This window comes from Microtus oregoni, unplaced genomic scaffold, assembly GCF_018167655.1.
Source record: "Microtus oregoni isolate MIOR12 unplaced genomic scaffold, Mior012 000050F_000, whole genome shotgun sequence".
NCBI lineage: Eukaryota > Metazoa > Chordata > Mammalia > Rodentia > Cricetidae > Microtus > Microtus oregoni.
Window position 1 is genome coordinate 1,796,747 of NW_024543224.1, and position 7,253 is coordinate 1,803,999.

Consider the following 7,253-nt stretch of genomic DNA (forward strand, 5'->3'; position numbering starts at 1 on the left):
ATAAATAGTCCTATAAAATAATTGCAGTATATTTTTAAAAGATTCAACATTAAACAAATGTATACATTTTGAATATTTTAAAAAATAGTTTTAATTTTTTAAAGAATGAAGACAGACAATACTATACAAGCCCTCTTCCTAAAGCAAGTGGAGTAGCTGCATCAACATCAGACGAAGTATAGATCTTAGGACAAAACTGACTAGGAAAGGAACTGTTTCCTAATAATTAGTCAATTCAATCAGAGCATATTAAATGTATAAGCATTTATTATAGAGCTTTGAAATATGTGTAGAAAGCCTTATATACTGATGCAGAAATCCAAAATTCTAACTAGAAGTATCAAAATTCCTTTCTTTTTACACAGTGATAGTAGAGGGAAAATTAGAAAGGCTACAGAAGGGTTAAGAAAAGCAATAAATTTATATGTCTAAATTAAAATTTTATAGCACACCAACCCATCAAGAGAACATATATTTTGTCCAATTTCACATGAAATATCCATAGATTGAGCCATAAAATTCCAATTAATTACTACATAGTAGAATCATTAAGACAATGTTCACTAACTGCAATTGAATTAAATTATAGATCATTAACATAAACATAAAAATATTTCTGATCAACCATAGCTCCAGCAACACAAAGCCAAACCTTTTATGGGCTTCAAGTGTCAGAGGACAGAGCTGAAATCACGAACAATATATAAAAATTAGATATTAGTCTCCTAATATGAAGAAAAACAATTATAGAGATAGTGAGGTAAAATTGTCCCCAAATCATAAAATGACTGCAGCAATATTCATGTACTGTAGAGAAGTCAGAAGTGCCAGATTACAAAGGATTCTGAAAGACCTTAAGAATAGAGAGGAAAAATACTCCATTAACACACATATTATGCCGAGATCCACGAGGTCCCCCCAAAACCAAGAAGGAGACTCAGTCCCATATGTAAAATAAAAGAGCCTTTATTTTATACACATTTGCAAACTCGGACTTTCGTGTGTCCAACGTATTAGAATGATCAGAGAGTCCAGAGCTCAGTTAGAGTTTGGCTTTTAGAGTAGTAAAGGTGGGGGTGAGGATTTTCTAAGGTTAAGGGCCCCTGATTGACTAATATTTGTCTAGGGGTGTCCTGGTGAATGTGTGCTAGCAGGTGATCCTATCTTCAAGGTTGGAACATAGGAATTTCCTTTGGGTGGTCTGTTCTTGGGTGGTGCCAGGATAATCTCTATGGTCCTTCCTGCAACCAGGTATTGCCTCAGGGTAAACTACTGAGACTCGAGCCTCCATTAAACTGAGTCCTACACTGGCAGATGATAACCAATTGGAAGTTCAAAACTTCTTTTGGGTGGTCTGTTTCTATTAAGCTTATCATGGTTGGCTAAGTCCTACATATGTAATTTTTACTTTATTTATATTTATAAATGTTGTCATGAAATCAAATAAAGTAACTCTTAAAATAATGATAAAACAGAGCCAATGAGAGGGTTCAGCAGGTAAGGACACTTGACAAGCCTGACAACTTGAGTTCAGTCACCGTTTAACTCGCAAGGCAGAGGAGAGAACTAACTCCCATGACTTGACCTCTGATCTCCATACTTGTCTGTATACTTTCCATGAATAGACACACTCACACATAAACACACAAACACACATACACCATATAAATAAATAAATAAATAAATGCAAAATCGAAGAAAGATACCAGGTGTCATATATCATGGATAATAAAATCCTTCCAGTTTGAGAGAAAGAAAAACATAATTAGAGCAAGATAAATGCAATGAACAACAACAAAAGCAACATTGTATCTATTCATGATTAAAATTTCCTTATTAAAATAATAGATGGGAAGGAAACTTACTCCACCTAATGAAGGAAAATACAAAAATATTCTCAACTAATAATATATTTTCTTTTTAAGATGATTAAATAAAGCAAGAGATCTAATCTTAGGAAAATACAAAACTTTTTTTTAAAGAAATTCAAACCTAAAGAGCTTTTCTAGTAAGGAAATGAAATCAAAGTTTCATTGAGATTCCTTCTCAACATAGCCAGGGTGACTATCATCAATAGGCATACATTACCAAATGCTAACAATGATGCAAGAATAAAGAAATACATTGGACATGCAGAGAGACAGAGTTTGCAAACTTGCTTAAAATAAAGGCTATTTGCTTTTACATATGGAACTCGGTCTCCTTGTTGGCTTTTGTAGGAACTTCTTGGGTTTGGGCATATTGCCTATACCTATGATATATTGATGAATCAGTGACACAAATGTTTGAAGGCGTAAGTCATAAACAATGCCACACCAGTTTGGAATTATGATTAATAGGGTGGTATTTATTTAAAGGGGAAAAAACTTACAGATCACCGTCAGCCCTCTGCGCAACCAGGAAGGGAGTCTAGTCGCCTGTGGAGCAGGAAGTGAAGAGAGAGAGGAGAGGGAAGTGGCCGCTTTTTTAAAGGGAAAGAGACCACGCCCCAATGGGCTGGTATCTCAGCGGCGATAGGCTGGAGGAGTGGGAGGACCTCCCGTAACAAATGTTGTGGTATTAACCAACTGCATTTTAAGACTTGAATGCATTTAAGGCCTAATCTAGGAGATGGAACCCATGCTTTGAACTACATTGTTTGCCAAGAACTAAATAAGCTATGAGCTTAGGTGAAAACCATGTAAGATTGTTCTACCAAGAAGCATAGCAAGAAAATGGTTCTTAATAACATTCTGCTATGCCCATAGATCAGTGATTTGTTTAGCTATCTTCAGAGAAGCTTTCCCTTACAGTGATGGTAACTAACACAGAAACAGACAACTGGACAATGTGCAGAGAATGACACATTATGGAACATTTGATCTTATAATGTGATGTCTTCATCGACCCACCACACACAGGTATCAGGGAGATATTCAGAAGAAGAGGCAGAAAGATTTTAAAAGCCACAAAGGAAGGATGGCTCCTAGGAAATAGTGTCTTACAGACATAAAAGGATGGATATATATATATATATATATATATATATATATATATATATATATATATATATGGAGTTTATATAGAAGTGAAAATATTTGAAGAGAAGATGGGCAGTAATGACAGAGAAAGAGTAAAAAAAGAGGGTAAAGCAGAGGAGTGAGTATGAGAAAAGAACCATGATACCCCAATAATAAGATATAATGAAACCTATGTTTTGTACACCATATTAGTTACTATTCTTGATGCTATGACTAAATATATGACAAAGAGCAAGTTAAGAAATAAAAGCTTTATTTTGGCTTACATTTTCAGGGGATATGGTCAAAGAAAGTCAAGGTAATAGGAGCTTAACACAACTAGTCACTTTTCATGCAGTAATGGAGCAGAGAGAGATAAATGCCAGTATTAAGTTAGCTTGAATTACAACTTAATATGAGAATTTATACCTCCAATGTGTGACTCGGGAATAATTCCTGAATAACTTGATTTTATCTTAGTCATTTCTTTATTATTGTAAATGTTTTCTTCAATATGAGCATGTAATTCATTTTTGGCAAATGTAATATAAATAAAGATCTACAGGTGGTTATGACAATAAAATGCTCGATCTCCACCTTGTGACCGTGAGGAAAATAAGTCCAAGGGCAATGCTGTCACAGCAAAGTCTTAAGAACAAGAAACTGGAAAGAATTAGAATCCTTAATGATGTCATTGAACTAATTAAATGACTTACACAGTGTATTATTTGTTTTGAACTTTTAACGGCAGTAATAAATTTCTTTACCCTTTAGATCACTTCTATTTGGTTTTTCTGTTAATTGGAAAAACGGAATGCATAATCACTGATAACTGCTTTTCTACTGAAGGTTTTATAGGGAACTCACTAAGAAACCCAGGGAAATTCAATGGCTGGAGGTTTTTTCACTCAGCAAACAATAAATTTACCATGGTACTAAAAAGTTAAGAATAGAAAGTAAATGACCATTAAGGGCCCAGAGTACACTAAACTTGAATAGAATCCTCTTTAGATAAAATAACATATTTGAAAAGAAAAAAATGATTTATTCTGATTGTAATCTTGACAAGATCTAGAATAACATTACAGGCAAATATCTGGGATATGTCTGCAAAGGCTTTTCTAGATTAAGTTGGCAGAAGTGGGAAGACCCAGCCTAACTGCCAAATGAAAAGGAGAAAGAGAGTTTAATGCAAGCACTCACCACTCAGCAATGTTTTCAAAACAATGATGGAGTTCTTCTTAAACCGTGAGCTAAAAGAAACATTTTTTTTTACTTGAGTCTTTCTTTGATGGGTATTTTGGTACCATAACAGGACAAGTAACTAATACACAAAATCAGTCCCAGAACTAAAGGCACTGCTGTGATAAAGCTGACAGTGTCGTTCCTAGGACTTCAATGGAACATGGTCTTAAGAATAACACATGTTGACCAATGTCTTGTAGAAGTGTGAGAGACACTCTAGGAAAAAAGGCAGAGGGCCTTTTACCTCAGGTTCATTTTGTTCCCTGGATTATTCTTGGTTGTGATTTTGTGCCTCCTGTAACAAACATATATATTTAATTATAAGACACATTTATTATTGTTGGAAGTCAGAACATAGCTATAGAACCCTGTCTGGTCAGTGTACCCTGAATTTGAATATGCTTTCTCCCTTGCTTTTGTGCTTTTCCTGTTATAATCTATAGTATGTGCCAGGCCATTGTGCGTAAACTGGTCTGTCTTGAGACAATTCTGGGAAAGGGCTGCTTGGTTAATATTTATTATATGCTTCCTGATATTTATTTACATATTTTCTGCTCATGTTTTTCTGAACTCAAAAAACCTTCCATTGATCATCACTTTGCTTGTTACACCTGTGTATAAGAGTAATCTGAAACTGAAATGAGGTTATCTGCAGCATTAGACTATAGCTTCATTCCTTCAGGTCCTCAGATCCCAGGTCCAACAGACAAGATCTGTATAGGTTGGTAAAAGTCAAGAGGGCATTAGAATTGGTTTGCAGGTGGAAAGGAAAGAGTTTGGTTTGAACTAGAAAAACCCATGCATACTGTAAGTGGAGTTTCCAGGAGCAATGTGGTGGGAGATTGGAAGAGAATGTTGTAAGGAACATGGACAATGTAAGCCCAGTTTCATAAGGGGACAAAGCCATCTGGAGTTAGGCGAGAAGTAACTCTTTCTGTATTCTGGCAAAGAATTAGACTTCATTCTGTCTCCATCTTAATAATTTGACTGAAGATGAACTAAAAAATAATAGATATTTCTTTGGCAGAGGAAATTTTAGGGCTGTAATATTGAGGCTGTGCCACCATTACTGTCCAGTATTCTTCAGAAACGAGTGTATGAGAGAGGATAAAGTGAATAATGTAAAGTTTATTAAGCAAAGTTGTATGAGTAAGATTAAAATTACATACAAAGAGGGTAAGGTTGACAGAGTATCTGTAATCATTAAAATAAAATTTCACTCTCCTAATTTTAAGATACATATTAATTGTATTTCTTAATCATACTTCTATGTTATTTTTTTAATTGCTTTAATTAACTATTCATTTCACTTTCCACATCAAATCACAGATAAAAAGTTTTAACTTTAATGATTTGTTTTATAGCCATATACCTCATAACAACATTTTGCTTAATGTTGAGCTGCATGTATGATACTGGTAACAAAAAATTCTAATGGAACTGAAAATTCCTGCTGCCTATTGCCAGAATTGCTATGCTCCTTAGCCTCCTTATTCCCCAGGGAAAAGTATGTGTGCTATCTGCCTGTTCCACAGCATCATTACACAGGACAACAGATCTGCAGCCCCATGATGCAGGACAATCAGACACAATAGGGAGTCAAGTCAAAGCAGGAACTCAATTTATTACTGTGAGCATCAGCATATATAGGTTAAGCGACATCATGTGATGTGGGGATACCTCCAGCCAATGAGAGACAGCCAAGCTCTCCTTCTGGCTGTAGGGGCATCTACTTAGTTTTTGCTGTCTCATCCTCACTCAGCTCCCCCAAACTTGAACCAGGCCTTTCTCTGTCCTACAGGCCTGGAGATACAGGTCCTGAGATAATTTTGGCACAACATCTCTCCCTTTTGTTTTATATCCCACCCCCTATTCTGAAGGTCACCAAGCCAGAATAGCCCACCAGGGAGAGAGTACAGATCAGGGCCACCCCTATCTGGAGTGTAGGCCTGTGTATCCTCAAATTGAAAGTTCATTTATGGGGTGAGATGTATTGAGTCCATCATAATGTACTAAAAGGGCCATGAGTTGTACTTGTTGAATCTTTTTTTAGATTGCTTGTTTCAGCCTTTGGAGAATGCACGGGCCAAAAAGACAAATCAATAAACAAATAGCCATCAGCCCAATTAGGGAACAGATAAGTGTGGTAAGCCATGGCAACCAATTATGCCAGGTCTCATAGGGGTCCTTGACTTAAATGAATCAATATCTTTTCTTAACTTATCTAGGGTTCTTATTACTATCCTGGAATGGTTTGCATAGAAGCAACATTCTTCCCCAAGTGCCCTTCAAATTCCTCCCTGTTCCATAAAAAGCAAGTTCAAGCCTCCCCTCTTTTGTAAAGTTACCCTTTCTAAGGAATCCAAAGACTTTTGTAAATAACATAATGTGGTATCTGTCTTTTCTAATGTTGCTGTCAATTGCAAGCAAATTATTCCCATTTCTTGTTGTAAAATCACCAGAGATGAGGTGCCCAGGGCAGTCCCAGTCACTTCTAACCCCATCAATGTGATGACAGCTAGGGCCATTAGGGACTCTCTATTATGCCTTCGGGCCGGGAATTATTCTTGCATGAGAGAAAGCACATGAGAGAAAATTAATGCAAGCAGGCAAGTATTGTTACACTGGATGATCAGTGGGTCAGACAGGCAGGGAGTAAACCCTGTCTCTTGGCAGACCCCAAAATACCCATGATCTTTTGGCATCCTCCATGAAGCTATAGACTCAACAGCCACATCACAAGTGAGGTTAAGAAGAGGGTGTCTGGTGTACGAGACACAAGTTGCATTTGACATTTACCAAAGGAGGATAGTCAGTCCCGACATCTTCCCAATTTCAGGGTTTTCCCATCTACAAATATCAGCTTTATCCAGTATTTCATAAGAGCCATTTACCCCAAAGGCTTCAAAGTAGGGGGTAGTGACTGTAAGCAAAGCCAACAGGCCTCAGTGGCTTCAGGGTAGGTAAGGTTTAAAGTCATAAAGGCCATATTAATGGTCTCCATCAAAT